The 15,776-nt window shown below is 44.5% G+C and overlaps 1 protein-coding gene and 1 long non-coding RNA gene across 10 annotated transcripts in view; one reads left to right on the top strand and one right to left on the bottom strand.

Annotated features, from left to right (window-relative positions):
- Positions 1-14,743, top strand: part of LOC131502940 (uncharacterized) — a 160,530-nt gene extending 145,787 nt beyond the window's left edge. For 2 of the 3 annotated variants that reach the window (XR_009257264.1, XR_009257266.1), the window contains exon 4: positions 14,554-14,743. This is a non-coding gene — a long non-coding RNA (uncharacterized LOC131502940). Of the gene's footprint in view, positions 1-6,710; positions 6,829-14,553 lie in introns of all 3 variants that reach the window. The other variant, XR_009257265.1, reaches the window with a different exon arrangement.
- GRIA3 (glutamate ionotropic receptor AMPA type subunit 3) overlaps positions 1-15,776 on the bottom strand; it is a 268,497-nt gene that overhangs the window by 154,002 nt on the left and 98,719 nt on the right. The gene's annotated exons all lie outside the window — the stretch shown is intronic.

Raw genomic sequence — 15,776 nt, 5'->3', positions numbered from 1 at the left:
CTGACCCTGCCTGAAATCAGTGACAACGAAAAGCGTGAAGCATAGACAGAACTTCACGGAAACGAATGGACCTTTTAACCACAGTGCCTTCCCAGATACACATTTCCTTAGAATGTTTAAATGGTGAAGCATGTAAGTCTCAAAATGATGACAGACCACTGCCAGCAGATATCCCCCCGGGTGAATCATGCACTTCATTCACCTTAACATCTCTTCCTGAATCCAGCCCATTGTCACCCAAACCAAGGCAACAAATATTCCTTGGAAGTGTCCTTTCATTTATCTGGATAGAGAGAACTATCTCCCTCCGACTAAGGAGAACTAAACCTTCCTACTGGGACCAAAGCACGCCTCTGAAAACAAAGGAGTGCTTTCATGACTTGTTTGGTTGGTCAAACTTACATTCTGCCCACTGCTGAGTAGTTCTGCTTCCCTCTGTGATTGGTCAGGAGCCTGGACACACCCTTGGTGGATCCCACAGCCTACCCTTACCACAAAGTGCCACAGAGCATACTTGAATAAAATCTAAATACGCTAAAATTAGTTCGACTTTCAAGAAATTTTGCAGTGGTCCTTGAAGTTATAGGAGACCCTTCAAAGGTGAGAAATGGTGAAGGGCTTGGCGGTAGAAATGTTATGCTCCAAAACTTGGATTTGGAACACTCCCCGGGCACCCAGCCATAGGAAACAAACTCTGTTGTAGGAGCGTAATGGCGGACACTTGCCCTTTCAGGGCTCAGAGGATGAAATCGCCAAGGGGAAAGCCATGACCTTTGAAATAGCTGCTTCCCCAGACTTTCTCTGACCCTATCAAGAGATTAAACCCCTCATTGGAAACTGCGCGAATAGCGAATGATTTCCATATTAGGAGAATACATGGGCTCAGGTTACCCGTGACTTATGTTAGCATACGAAAGTTGCTCAGTGTGGATAGAGCAATAGGTCCATATAATGATCCTCAGAATGTCAGGAGGAGACTTCCAGCAGTACCCTGAGTGCCTTCTACTACACAAAACCACAGGCAACCTGGGGGATGGGAACATTATAATCTCTAAGAGGAAATTAAGGCCCAAAGAAGGGCATGTTTGGGTCAAGATCATCCAGCTTCTGCTGGGAGCAAGGAGGCAATCCCCAGGTCTGTCTTGTTTCAAAATCCGTGCTCTTCCTACCTCATTAGAGACCTGGGAGGAGAAAACTGGTGTGAATGAAAGATGCTTTCAAAACCGTAAAGAATATATTGGGGTTGGAAAGACCTTTAAAGATCATCCAATCAGTCTTACTTTATAGACTTGGAAAGCGAGGTCCAGAAAAGGATACTGACAGTCTCAAGATTACACAGAAGAGACCTCAGCCAAAATTTTAACACCGAATTCATCTTATCTGAACAAGAACCTGAGTCTAAAAAGAACTAAAATCTACTCTCTGATCCAGTGACATCAGATTCCATGACTGAAATATGATTCCAAACTATCCTAAAAATTTTCAGGGCTGTCTTTTAAATTTTTTTAAGGTTTATTTATTTTTGAGAGAGACACACACACAGAATGTGACCAGGAAAGGGTCAGAGAGAGGGAGACACAGAATCCGAACCAGGCTCCAGGCTCCGAGCTATCAGCACAGTGCCTGATGTGGGGCTCAAACTCACGAACGGTAAGATCAGACCTGAGCCGAAGTCGGACGCTTAATTGACTGAGCCACTCAGGTGCCCCTCAGGTCTGTCTTTTAAAGGTGTGGTTTGCCCAGAAGCTCCATTTATTATGTAACAGGCTCACCAGGGGAAGATACCTTTATTCTAGGTCTTGGGAACAACCTGAGCCCCTTACTCTTGTAAAGTTTCTCGGATGTCCCTGCCACTGGCCATGAAGTTATCCAGGCAGAAGAATGAGAATTGTTTGGTAAAGCTATACCCACTCCTTGAAAGACAAAAGTTTTTATGAACTTTGTTTCAAACAGTGAAATCTGCTTGAAATCGTATATGAAGACATTACCACAAACATTTTCAGCTAATTCTTGTGTGGGCCCAGCATCCACAGTAGGATTGGGCTCACAGTAATTTGAGAAGTTTAGATTTAGAATTGTCTTCTCCTTCTCCAACCTCAGGCACATTTTAAGTTATGTAACAGATTTAAGAGTGTGGGCTCTGGGGGCATCTGGGTGGCTCAGTCGGTTGAGCATCTGTCTCTTGGTTTCGGCTCAGGTCATGATATCACATGATGGCTATTATGTGCTGGACATTGTTCTCAGTGTTCATCCATTTCAACCCCTTTAATTCTCACGGGTAGCTGTCCCCTGAGGTAGGTGCCATTATTTCCATTTTATAGAGGAGGAAACTGAGGCACTGAGAGTTTAAATATCTTCTACATTATCACACAGCTAGTAAATAGTGAAGACAGGATTAAACCCAGACCATCTGATTCCAGAGCTGGCACACTTAGCCACTACACTATACCTGGCTCATTGAGTTAATGTGAGGAGTAAATGGCATAATATATTAAAAACTGAAACCTAGGGCCTTGACAAACGGAAGCACTTGGTAAACATTAGCTATGGTTACCGGTTTTCGCTACTTCCCCAGACACCGACTGGTAGCCTGTGAATAACTCCGTTTCTACAAAGCCTTTCCTGGATAACCCAACCCGCCTGATCTTCCTTATGGTTGCGTTATTGCAGCATAAAGCATACAATTTAGGACTAGATTATATGTTGTCCTAGGTAAAAAAAAAAAACAAAAAAAACCCATGTCTTTTCCTTTTCTGTATTTTCTACAGTACCTAACAGACCCACAGGGGCTCACAGCGTGTTTGTGGACTGGAGTCTGCAGGGTGACTATCGGTGCCTGGTGACAGGAATAACTGTTCCCACAGCACAGTGCTTCCCAAACTCTCATGTGTGCGTGAATCACATGGGGATCTCGGGAATGTGGATTCTGATTCCAGGGGTCTGCCGTGGGGCCTGAGAGTCTGCATTTTGGACAAGCTCCCAGGGGATGCTGATGCTTCTGGTCCATGAACCACACTTTAAGCAGCAAGGTTATAGGGGACGGCATCTTAGGGTCTTTTCCGTAATTGGTATGTTTTGGGAGAGGCAGGCTTGGATCCCTTTAATAAACTAAGCTACATAAGGACTTAGATATCACAACATAAGGTGAAATCAGGCATTTTACTCTCATGGAATAAACAGTAATATGGAAATTCGAGACCGGTCACGAGCAGCTGTTCGTTTAACAAGCTCTCGTGAAAACCCTACTACATGTAAAGCTTTGTGCTAATCGTTACCATGGACAGTATAAAGATGGGTTTAAGGTATGTATAGTAGGCTACACGTTACCATGTGGGCTGTCAACTTTGGTAAAGGCTTCCGCTTTCTGCTTCAGTGGACTAAGTGGACTTTGCACGTTTAAATTGAAGTCTGGAAGGAAAGTAGTATAATTATTTATTTGTGTGCAAAAATTAGTAATGCCGATTAAGGCCATTTAGATTTGCTGATCGTACTTAACACTGTATTTTCCACTGTTTATTATTGGAGCAATTATTTGTGTCAAAGTAATTTCTGAGGGAACATGGTGTAATTTATCTCAAGTCCCAGTTAGATGATCTTGATATTTCAGCCTCTTGAATAGTAGCAGGAGACATAGGTTTTTAAATGGGTGCTGGTAACGGCGGGGCAGGGGGGGGGGGGAGGTCAACCAGTTTGATTCATGAGCAACGGGGTAAGAAAACAACATCCTGGCCATTCGTTTACATACTTTTCTCAAAGTAAATGAACTAGGGGAAGCGTAGGCTATAGATAGCATAGTTCAGTAGTAAGAACATTGGGCCGGAAGTCGGGAGACCTGCAATCTAGTCCCTCTCTTCTGTTGGTCTAGTTGTGGGACTTTGCATAAGTCGCCCCACTTCTCCAAAGCCTGCCCAAATAGAGTGAAGCGTACCAGTCTTAGCAGTCAGATCCAAAAACATTATCTGAGAACAGCAGGTTGACAAGCAAAAGTAATATAAAAAGTCAAGGTAGCATTTGCAATTATTCTGCACACATTAAATCAAAACTTGTTCCCCAAACTCCCCAAATATATCATGGAAAACCAAAGATCATTCTCCCTTCATTCTAAGTGGGAGTGGAGAAATACTGTTCCACTCACAGAATACCTTTTCCGCCAGACAAAGCCAGACTCTCTTCCCACATATCATTTATTTTAGTGACACATTCCAAAAACTTTAAGGATGGAGACAGAAAAGAGGTTCAGGAGATGGGACCCCCTCTCACGCTTCCACCAAATATGTCCTTCATTGAAAACAATTGTACTCTGAGCCTTGCGTGTATCTTTGTGTCATTTGCTTCTTACGTCTACAAATCGGAGTGTGCCAAAACCCCAATCAGAACTAATAAATGTTTCTGATCAATCTGCTCCCAGTCGACTTGGGTTTTATTGGAGCAATTATTCATTCGCTTTCTTATAGATCCTCATTCTGACTCAGTGAGCGTTTGGCTCCAGCTATGGGCCATGACACTTAAATCATGGTGTACTTTGGGTGGTGCCCCTTCTTGCAAGGTAACCATAACTCAGAACACTTCCTGGGTATGCTATTTAAATATCCAACTCAGCATCCTGTGATATAAAGAACCCCTCCATGCCATTTGTTATGATAGGTGCTGTGAGGCACGACTCTGATTCCGGGGACTCGGATGTACAATAAATCCGACTACACTCTGCTGGCAGTGCACATAATTATAAAATATGCAGAATGCTTGTTATTAACCAGTCTCATGGAGAAGATCTACTGTGCCATGCAGGATATATTTGGGAATAGAGCTACAAACAGTGATTGATTTTTTAAAATTCATGTCTCTCCTATCCTTTTAATCATTCAACCTCTAAGAACTAGCAAACATTTATAGACATTTAATGAATGGGCAGCAAGGCCCATTTGCAAAGGCTGATAAAAATTATTGTTTGCCTCTTAAGTGAAGATTAAGTTCCGGTTTTGTTTTTAATATGAAATTATTTAACATAGCATTTTTTTATGGTGGCTATGCAGAAATAGAGACCAAGATATAAATCAACTGGGAATTATCAAGGGAGCCTCCTAATAGTTATAAAAACAATGAAAGCCATTCATAATCTTTAACTGTTTGAATGCCAGTTGAATAGGCTATCATTTTTCGGCCAATGTTTATTCTCAGAAGACAGGCTTGTGTGTACCTTAAACATCAAACAACATCAACACGAAAAACATACACGCAATTCCTTCTTTGGCAGTGAAGCTACAGCAACTCATTTGTTTGTAGGGCCCTTGGAGAAGAAAGAATGCCCACGGGGACTGAGTGAAAGCCATAAGGATGATGCCAAGCTCCATCACAGGGAGAGGCTGCAGGCATGTAAGAGCAGAACTCGGCTTTGCTCAATTGGTGCTGGCTTCGCGAATCTTATTAGTCTGGTGCTTCCCAGGGTCTGATGCTACTTGGTCTCCTGTTCGAGAAAGTATTCCCAGCCATAGCCACCCAGAAAGATGCCTTCAACGCAGCCTCTTCCTTTTCCTGTTTGGAAGGAAGTGTCTTGGGCACAGGAGATCCCCGAACTCTCTTCTGTTAGTGCTAAGTTACTCCTCACTGGAGAGTCAAGGCTGAAAGGCATCAGAAATAACAGTTTCCCAAGATTAAGGAGCCTCCAAACAGATGTTCACCCGTGTCACAGCTGATTTCTTGGAAATATGAGCAGGTGGCTCTAACTTTATCAGGTTACTCATTAAAGGGAACACTTGGAATGTGGCTGCCTTCGGTTTCTGCTGTTCACTGCTGAGAGGTGACATTCTCTTCTTCTCTGTGTCTATTTGCCCACCAGAGCTTACGAGCACAGAGTCTAGAATCAGACTGTAGGGATTTATTTCTCAGCTCTGCTACTTATTAGCTGCGCAACACTGGGTAAGTTATTTAAGGTCTCTGTGCTCAGTTTTGAAATTGTCAAAATAGGGGTAATATTAACAGTATTATTAACCCATTGGGTTGTCGGGATTAAATAAAATAACGTATATGAAGCCCTTACCCCAGTGCCTTGTCCACGATGTGCAGCCAACAGATGTTATTGTTTCGTCAATTGTTAGTAAGGTCTCTTTGGGGTGCAAGGGGCAGAAACCTGACTGAAACTACTTTAAAGAAGGCATTATTGGCTTAAGTAACTGAAAAGTTTAGAGATCGAACGATGTCAGGACGCAGGTTCTTCATTGCTTGTCCCTACTTTACAGATATCCAATTTTGACATAAACTCTGTACCTCAGTTTCTTAGTCTGTAAAATGGGCTAATAATAATACATTTACTTCACAGGATTACTATGAAAATTAAAGGAGTTCATGCGTGTGAGGTGCTTCCAACAGAGCTTGGCACATAGTAGGCCTTGCCCAAGTGTTAGCTAATGTGATTATTATTGTCACCTCTATTTACTTAGAAAGAGAGAGCGTGAGCGGGGGAGGGGCAGAGAGAGAGGGAGAGAGAATCCTAAGCAGGCTCCACACTGTCAGCTTGGATCCCGACGAGGGCTTGAACTCATGAAGCTGTGAGCTCGTGACCTGAGCCGAAACCAAGAGTTGGATGCTTAACCGATTGAGCCCCCCAGGCGCCCTTGTTGCTGTTATTTTAATATGCGGCGTCTCTTCTTCCTGTGTTTTCCCTTCTCCCTTCTGCTTCTGCGGTTGAGTGCTTCTTTTATTCTCCTTCCTAGGTCCCTTCCATACCTATTCGACTTGCCCTAGTCTGCAAGCTATTATCACCCTTCCCACCCACCGGTTCCAATGCCTCTGATCTGTGACGATGTTGTGGTGGGCAGCGTTTCATATCAGGTACGGGTAAGCACAAGTACCGGGGATGTGCCAGATGGCACGGAGTAGGAAGGAACCCTTGCGTTTAATCCACTGATGTTCTGCCCTTCCATCAGCCTTATCCCCCCCTTAAATTTCTTCATGCAATCTTTGATGATTAAGATTTATCAGCTACTGTCTCTGAGTATCTAGAAGACACTGCCACTTTCCAGTTCGTTTCTCCAGAGTCCAGTGGCCACCTGTTCTTCCTCGTCTATTCTGGACTTCCTCCTGGGACACCTCACTTAGTTCTGCCTAGATAAACTACAAACCTTCCCTTTCCTATCCACCCAAACAAAAACAAAAACAAAAACAGAAAAAACTGCCCATTTTTTGCACCATACCTAAAGGGCACTGATGTCAACTGCGTGACAATGGTCCGACCAGATAAAGCAGTACCACAGAACGTGTTATCCTTCTCTGGGAATGCAATGCACTGGTCATCAGAAGGCCCCCAAGAAACAACATCAATGGGACTTTCACTCTGACAGGCCAAGGAAAAAAAAATCTGCGGGCAAGAAGTTTCTTCTTATTCACATTGCGTGGGTAGTTTTGCCAAGCCTGCAGAAAGGTTAATTTTGAAGAGTCTCAACAGTGTGGCCCTACTGGCCACTCCCAGACTTCCCCAAAGTCCTCTTCCATTCTGCTCTTCCTAAAAACAAAATGTCACTGAACTTGGGTTTCAAACTACAGGGGTTCTGTGGCCGGCCCCAGCCGCATCAAAGTAGCGAAGATCCTTCCTTTCCGGAGAGCCACTCATTCATCTCTCCTTGGAGAGAGAATCCCCAGGAAGAAACCCTCAGTAGAAACCCCTCTGGGGCTCCTGGCCGTCTTGCCTTTTCTCTTTTGAGGGGCAGAGGTCTTCGAAGCTCACGTTCGGGTTATAAGAAGTCCTCTGTACCGACCAGTCAGCAGCCTAGAATGAGACTGGAGGTTGTCTGGGAATACAGGTGGAGAGGCGAGCTGGCACCTAGGACGCCCGTGCCATTGTACTGCTGTCCGTAGCTGGAATCTATTCCGCAGCCCGGCCTCAAAAGCAATTTGCAGTACATCCAGGCACAAATCCAATTAAAAAGCAGAAAGGGATTTGCATGCATAAAATAACTCTGATGCACGGTTTTAAAAAATGACCCTGATAGCTAAAATTCAAAGGCCTTTGTTTGTGAAGGTCCATCTCTGGGGCGGGTGAGCTGATGTTTGAATCTCTGCCCCCAAAGTGTCTGAAAGATTAGATGAAACTACGTTCTCAAAGCTCAGGGCAGCTTGGTGGTCGGGAACAAAATAAAAGCTGACACACAGCTAGACGCTAGTTTTGGTCATTTACCCCAGTGAAGAAGCTTCATTCTTTGAATTCTGGATAGCCTGAGGCAAAAGCCAGATGTCAAAGCACATGGCACAGTGGTTGGCACCCAGTAGGTGCCCGGTGAGTATTAGCTGAACTGAATGAGTGGCCAAAGCTCCCCTTTGGTCTTTGGCAGGCACTGTTTGTTGTCTACCCAAGATCAATTTCCCTCTTCTTTGCTAACATAATCCCGGTTTTGTTTAAGGTGGCAGCGTGCCCAGCTAAATACTCTCTTTCCTAGTCTCCCTTGCAACTGGTGTCGAGTGGGTGGGGCGCGTAAGATAGTGCCAGCCAAGGAGACTTAAATGGGAGCCTATTGGGGAAACTGGCAAAGGTTTTGTTTTCCTGATAAAAGGTGATGGATGTGATTTGTACCGCTCTTTCTTCATCTTCCTGCCTCTCGGGAGCACTGATGTCACAGCCATCTTGTGACCATGAGGTAACAACCATGAAGGTGAAAGGCAACATGCTAAGGACGGTGAAACCGAAGGGAAGGACTTAGGTCTCTGACGGCATTCGTGAACGGCGGAAGCAATGCCTACAACTACCTACTTGTTGGTTTCCGTTACACGTTGTGGAAAGCCCTATGTGTTCAAACTGCCAAGAGTCAGGATTTGGTTACTTGCAGCCTACTGTGATCCTAATAGATACGGATCTCCCTGTCGCCAGGCTCGTGGGACCTTAACGTGAGCTCCTGGCTATTCAGTGCGCCTCACTAGAACGCTTCGCCCAAGTCAGGCTGCTACGCCAGCGTGCCCAGCTCCCCAGCTTCGGGCCTTTCCTGACCTCCATCCACCACCACCACCAACAAAACCGAAGCTGAACCTGTCCTGTGTCCTACTTCCTCAGGGCCTTGTGACGTAATAGCTAACTGAACAAATGCCTGTATGTTACAGCTTTAACTCATGACAGAGTTCTCCAATCTGTTAGCCTCAAAGGGTTGCTCCTTCTATTCCAACCACTGGGTTGACAGGTGTGGCAGGGACATCAAAGGACACATTTGTAGCCAAAGAAAGATTCTGGGTGTCCATCCACCGCGTGTTGGAAGCAATCACCTTCCAAAGGTCTGGCTCTATTTGGAAGTTTCGTGGGGATGACTTTTTGTTCCTTTCACAGATTTTATTTAGTTGTCAGTAACATTTGCATGATTCTGGAAAGTAATGCAAAAAAAGAGCACTGGATATGATCCTCTGCAGAACTGTAAAAGTTACTGTGCTGTATAAATTGAGAACATGATTATGATGTCTAATGCAAACACATTTTTAAAACTTTTATTTATTTATTTTGAGGGAGACAGAGAGAGTACATGCGCATGCGTGGGGGAGGGGCAGAGACACAGGGAGAGAGAGAATCCCAGGCAGGTTCCACACAGTCCGAGCAGAGCCCGACTCGGGGCTCGATCCCACGAACGGCGAGATCATGACCTGAGCTGAAATCAAGAGTCGGATGCCCACAGGGCGCCTGGGTGGCTCAGTCAAACACCTGACTTCGGCTCAGGTCACGATCTTGCAGTTCACGAGTTCAAGCCCCGCATCGGGCTCTGTGCTGACAGCTCGGAGCCTGGAGCCTGCTTCAGATTCTGTGTCTCCCTCTCTCGCTATGCCCCTCCCCCACTTACACTCTGTCTCTCTCTCAAAAATAATAAACATAAAAAAAAAAAAGACTCGGATGCCCAACTGACTGAGCCACCCAGGCGCCCCGCGAGCACGCTGTTTTCAGGCATAGCCTCTCTTACACACACACACCCTTGAAGAGAGGAAGCAAGAGAAACAGAATTTAGAAGCTCATTAAAGCTGAGCATTGATGAATTGCACGTGGTGGGCACCCCCTCCCCCACAGAAGACCAGAAGGCTCGCTTATTTGGTTCTATGTCTCTGTGTTCTAGCAACGTACGCCCCGTGGTGTTTTCTGACCTTCATTAGTTAATCCACTGCATGTGGAATTGTACTGAGAAGCCCATAATGAAAATAAACAAAAGTTATACAGTGACTAGCCAGGAGACATAAACTATATACTTGTTCTAACTCAACAATGAACCCCAAAGCAAAAACACTGGCAGACTTACAGTGAAAGGATTGCATTTCATCCTCAAACTTCTAGAGTCTTCCCCACTCTTGAAAGATAGGAAGAGGAGAGTGCCAGGTAATGAACTGACAGTATTTCAGTGCCGTGGAAGGAGACTTCCCGCCCTTATGTCTGACTATCTTTCTAATCAATGCTGCTCTCAGTTATTCTCCTCACCAGTTCTCCCCCTCCCCGCCTTCTCTCTTGTATCTTAGTGCATCATTCCAATATAAGCTATGGCATTTCTCAGAACATTAAAAAGACTAAAGTCAGTATGCAATATAAATAGCTTTGAAACATCTCCAGAATGTGTCATAAAGAAGCAGGGGAGATAAAAATTTAAAGAGAGAGAAGGTATAAACATAAAATAAAATAAAAGCATCTTAAAAAAACCAAATCTTTTTTTTTCACTGGGTGGAATTTGTCAGGGACTTAGGTGTGTGTGCTTTAAGCAACCTGAGAGGTGTTCTAGGCAAATGGATTCATACTGTTTGTGGGGGCGGGTCATGTGGAAGGGGGAAGGAGGGAGGAGCCTAGTGTCTCTCTTAGTGTCATGAGGTTTCCTGTGGGACATGTAGGTCCAGGAAAGGGGAAGTGGTGGTCCATTAAGAGAAATGAGACTTTCCTTAGGGTCCCTGGCTAAACCTAACATTCAGTAAATCCTTTTTCTAGGAGTTCTCCCATTTTAGTGTGTACCAGAAACACCAATAACCTGAAGCACGTAAGTACCTGATGCACCCACTTTTCTGTCTCACTTCTGGAAATTCTGATCCACTAGGTCTACAGTGAGTCCCATCATTTTCTTTCTTTCTTTCTTTTTAATTTATTCATTTATTTTGAGAGAGACAGAGCACAAACAGGAGAGGGGCGGAAAGAGAAGGGGACAGAGGATCTGAAGCGGGCTCTGTGCTGACAGTAGAGAGCCTGAAGTGGGGCTCGAACTCAGGAACCACAAGATCATGACCTGAGCTGAAGTCAGGTGCTTAACTGACCGAGCCACCCAGGCGGCCTGCATTTTCATTGTTAATAAATACCCCCAGGTGATTCTGCTACTGTTCATCTGGGAAGGAAGCAAATGTTTCCATTAGAAATGGTGCTAGCCAGTGCATTTGTGGTAGGCAAATGGCATTGTTTTTCAGAGGTCAGAAAGATTTCTTTCTGCGACTGAGGTGCCAGGATGCAAAACATTGTGTGGTCAGGGAAAGGGAAAGAGGAGGACACTGAAAAGGCAATAGAACACGACAGGTAATTTTGTCTTGTTTTGTTTTAATTTTCTTTTACACATATATTCCAAAATATCTCTTTTATTTATTTTTCAATATTTATTTTTAAGAGAGAGAGAGAGAGAGAGCGAGAGAGCGCATGCGTGCGCACAGGGAGGGAGACAGAGGATCCAAAGCAGGACCCGTGCCGTCAGTGCAGAGCTGGCTGTGGGACTCGAACCCAGGAACCATGACATCATGACTTGAGCCAAAGGTGGCCACTTAACTGAGCCACCCAGGCACCCCTGAAATATCTCTTTTAGACCCTAAGACTGCCATGAAATTTAACATGACGACTAGGCTAGTGGTTCTAAAACGTGGCCCTGGGACCAGCAGCATCAACATCACCTGGGAGCTAGTTAAGAATGCAGATTCTTGGCTTCTGCCTCTCTACCTATTGAGGCTGAAACTCTGGGGCTGGGACCCAGGAATTCGTGTTTAAAAAAGCCCTTCAGATGATTCTGATGCATGCTAGAAATTAAGAATTCATTGACTTAGCAACAAACTACCTTCTAAACTCCCGAAGGCAAGAGTCTGAGTCTCTTGCATCTTGTATGTCCCCACTGCTACCCCACCTCTAAAGGGGGGTATGGTGCTGATCACCAGTGTGTGATCACGAGATTGTTGCTCTAGGCAGCTGCCATTCTGTAGTATCTTAATTCCTTCATTTTCAGTAACAAAATTAAAATGATATCAGCTGATCTTAATAATCTCATGAAGTTGATAGGGCAGGCAAATATATATATTATATATATGTATATTATATACATATAGTAATATATAATATATACTATATGTAATAATATAGTATATAATATACACATACTATATATATATATATATATATATATATATATATCCTGGAAACTCTCGTTCAGTAAGTCTGGGATGGAACTGGGAAAGCTGTATTTGTAACAAACTTCTGGGGCATTCTGATGAAAAGTGAGCTTTGATAAGCACCACAGGGGAAAGATTTGTGTAGCCAGGTTTAGGTTACCATAGCAACCAAGCTGAACTTCAGGACCACTTCTGCAAAATGGGACCATGACACCTGCTCTACCAACTTCGTAAGATTACTATAAAGATCAAAGGCGATGATTTACTTTTATTACTTACAAGACATGCAAGAAATCTCAGATCACACATTCTCCCTTTGTGTCCAACATTAGCATTCTCTGGCCACTCAGAAGTCCAGCAGTGTATCTTTGGAAACACCAAAACCTTTCTGAAAAAAATTCATCCCCCCAGACAGTGATGCCACAGACAAGGAAAGTGTCCTCAACACAAGGATGCAAATGAGCGTTTAGTATGCCAAGATCATATTATGCAAAATAAATAGCTCTCAACTGGGGTGCTTAAGGACACTATTATCATGGCAGCAGCTATTACATTAGCCATGACTTTCACCTAAGCTATTCTGAGAGCTACAAAAGTTGGGCACACACTCAGATGTTTCTCTAACTGCGGCGGGATTAGCTGAGCCCGTGTGGCCTGCTTGGGAGGAAGTGAGCACAAATATAGGGAAATGAGAATCACCATGGGTATCGCAGTGGGCTTTCTCCTGAAAGGACACGAGACTGAGACTCCAGATGCTTGGTATGATCTCAGCCTTGGGCAAGCCCTTAGCATCTGCAGGCCTCAGTTTATAAAGTGAGGAATCTGCCTCCCAAGAGTACAATAAGGATCAAATAAGATCTAGACATCGAAATGTATGGACGGGTTGAAAGTATTGTCACAGCATTGACCTCTCCCTATGCCTTTGATGTAAGAGACAGAGGCCTCTAAAACCGGGGATGCCACCAAAGTTGTGTCCTGAGTTCAATCTATGTTGTTGCTATATGTATCTTCATTTCTCCCCCTGGACATCAACAACGCATGATTGAAAACCCCAAAGCCCTGCATGAGCCTCAAACACCAAAGATTCAATGGTACTTTTAAGGCAGAGACACGAAACCAGACATTTTAGAAAATTTGCCCAAAATAGACCAAACTAAATGGGTCATCTCAATATTCTTCTAATTTTAGCTCAACAATTTATCAGAAGATTCTGTTAATTAGAAGAGTCCATTCCCTGCGAATTTTGATTAATCCTCAGCTTCCTTATTGGTAATAATAAAAAAGTGAGTTATTTAATTTGGCTTTCTGCCATAGAACTGGTCCGATAGCCCAACCCTAAAGCACCACAAAGATGAAACGTTTTCTGTACTGTTTATGGGCAACAGTTGAACAAGAAATCAGGTGAGAATATAACGGAAAGAAGAAGCATCTGTATTTGGGCTTGGTGTCCAAAACCTTGGGGTATCTTTTCAAGATTGACTCAGGAGTATGGCTGTGATTGATAATTGACATACTGATGACTGGTTTGCCCCGGAAGCCCTTTTTGGAACTACGACACCCATTTGTGAAGTGAGAGCTACCGATCTCTATTTGATTCTTCTCCTCTGGTTGGATGGACCTACAAACACCCACCGTCCTGCACATTTTGTTTTATGTCATCGGGAATGGGGTGCCTCGATTCATCAAATATTCGGGCTTAATAAAGTACGTCCCTCGTCACCCTTTAGGGATTTCTGATTTTCAATGAGTGGATATAAAGCAAAATATAACTAATAATATCGCATCAGGTTGAGCATCGGTTTTATCTTTCTCTGGTAATTTAAGGAGGTGCTTCAAGGCCTTGAAGGGTTCCTGAGCTACGAGGTGAAACGGCAAGCTTCCATGTGTTCTGTTGATGTGCAGAAGGGCTGGCTAACAGAGAGGTCTTTGGAGCATTGAAGTGCTGGGAAATGAGCCTTTGCTCTGCTATTCTACTGGGACACAACAGGATGCTCTCTGCATTAGTTAGAATCTTCCCTCCCATCTCCCTCTCCCTCTGCCAGCTCTTCTCAGCCCTCTTCACCTTGCATCCCTCTGCACTCCCATCTGCCTGCTGTTTCCTTTTTTAATTTGAATTCCAGTATAGTTAATGTACAGTGTTATATATTTTTTTCTGCTCTAAAAAGTACCTTTTTGATGAAGTTTTTCTTTTTATTCCCATAGAGTTACCATACGGCGTTACATTCGCTTCGGGTGTACAGTGTGGCGAGCCGACAATTTCATACATCACTCAGTGCCCGTCAGGATGAGCGGACTCTTAATCCCCTTCATGCGTTTCACCCATCCCCCCCACCTCCCCTGCCCGCTGCTTTGAAACTTCTATTTCCTTAAAATAAAGCAATTTTATGTGATAGGAGAAGCCTTTGAACCGACATCCAAACTCTAAATCCATTGCCACTCTAGAATGACCGGTTAATGACTCTATAATGACAATGAAAACACACGGTATTACAGTCCCGGGCTGGAGGGTATGGGTGCATCTGTCACTTGGTGGAGAGGGACTCTGCCAAGAAGCCAACACCGGCCCTGCTCTCTCATCAAGGAGGCTGCTCAATGTGCAACTCCGGGCTGTCCGCGATGGCTGCCGCACTGACTGCTCGCGAGGCCCGCAGCCTGCTGTGGGGACCCAGGTAAGTATTTTGTCCAAACTGACTTCTGATCTTTCTTCCTGTGGGCTTGAACCTCGAAGCTGGAAGGGACCTCAGAGGGCATGTAGTTTAACGATTTTCAACCCTAGGTACTCCCTAGAATCACACAAGGGGGGAGTTTGAAGTCCAGGTCCTACTCCAGACCATCAGCTCACTGTCCTCATTATCTTACTTGATTGTCACACGTGTCTGGAGAGTAGGTATCACGGGCTCTGTTTACAGAGAGGCAAACAGATGCTCGATGATGTTAAGTGGCAGTGCCCAATATGACACAGCTAATTAAGTAGCGGAGCTGTGATTTGAGCACGGGTCCTTCACTCCATTTTGAATGTGAGAACTTTCTCTGTTTTGTAAGCATTGGAACCCTTGCTGTCACTGAGGGGAGCGGCCAGTCATCAGGGGGGCATGATCTTCAGACCCCTCTGGTCGTTCACTCAGACTTCCTGAGAGAGGTGAGTTTGATTCACGTCTCAACCTGCACTGGCTCGGTCCCTTCTCAGGAAGAAACCCACCATGTTCTACAGGGCGAGATCTCCCTTCCGTAGTGTGGTACCACAGGCCCTTCGTCCTCAGGCCCCTGCTCCCTTCTCCAGCCTCATTTCTTCCTCCTCAATTTCGGCCTTTGTGCTAAAAAGTTGGTAGGAGCCAGATGGAAGAACACTTGAAATTCCGGGCTGAGGAGTTCAAAGTTTAGTCTCTAGAGAAGTGCTGTCCAACAGAACTTTCTGCAGTGAGGGA

This window comes from Neofelis nebulosa, chromosome X (genome assembly GCF_028018385.1).
Source record: "Neofelis nebulosa isolate mNeoNeb1 chromosome X, mNeoNeb1.pri, whole genome shotgun sequence".
NCBI lineage: Eukaryota > Metazoa > Chordata > Mammalia > Carnivora > Felidae > Neofelis > Neofelis nebulosa.
Note: the sequence above shows the minus strand (reverse complement) of the source record. Positions and strands in the feature narration are given on the sequence as shown.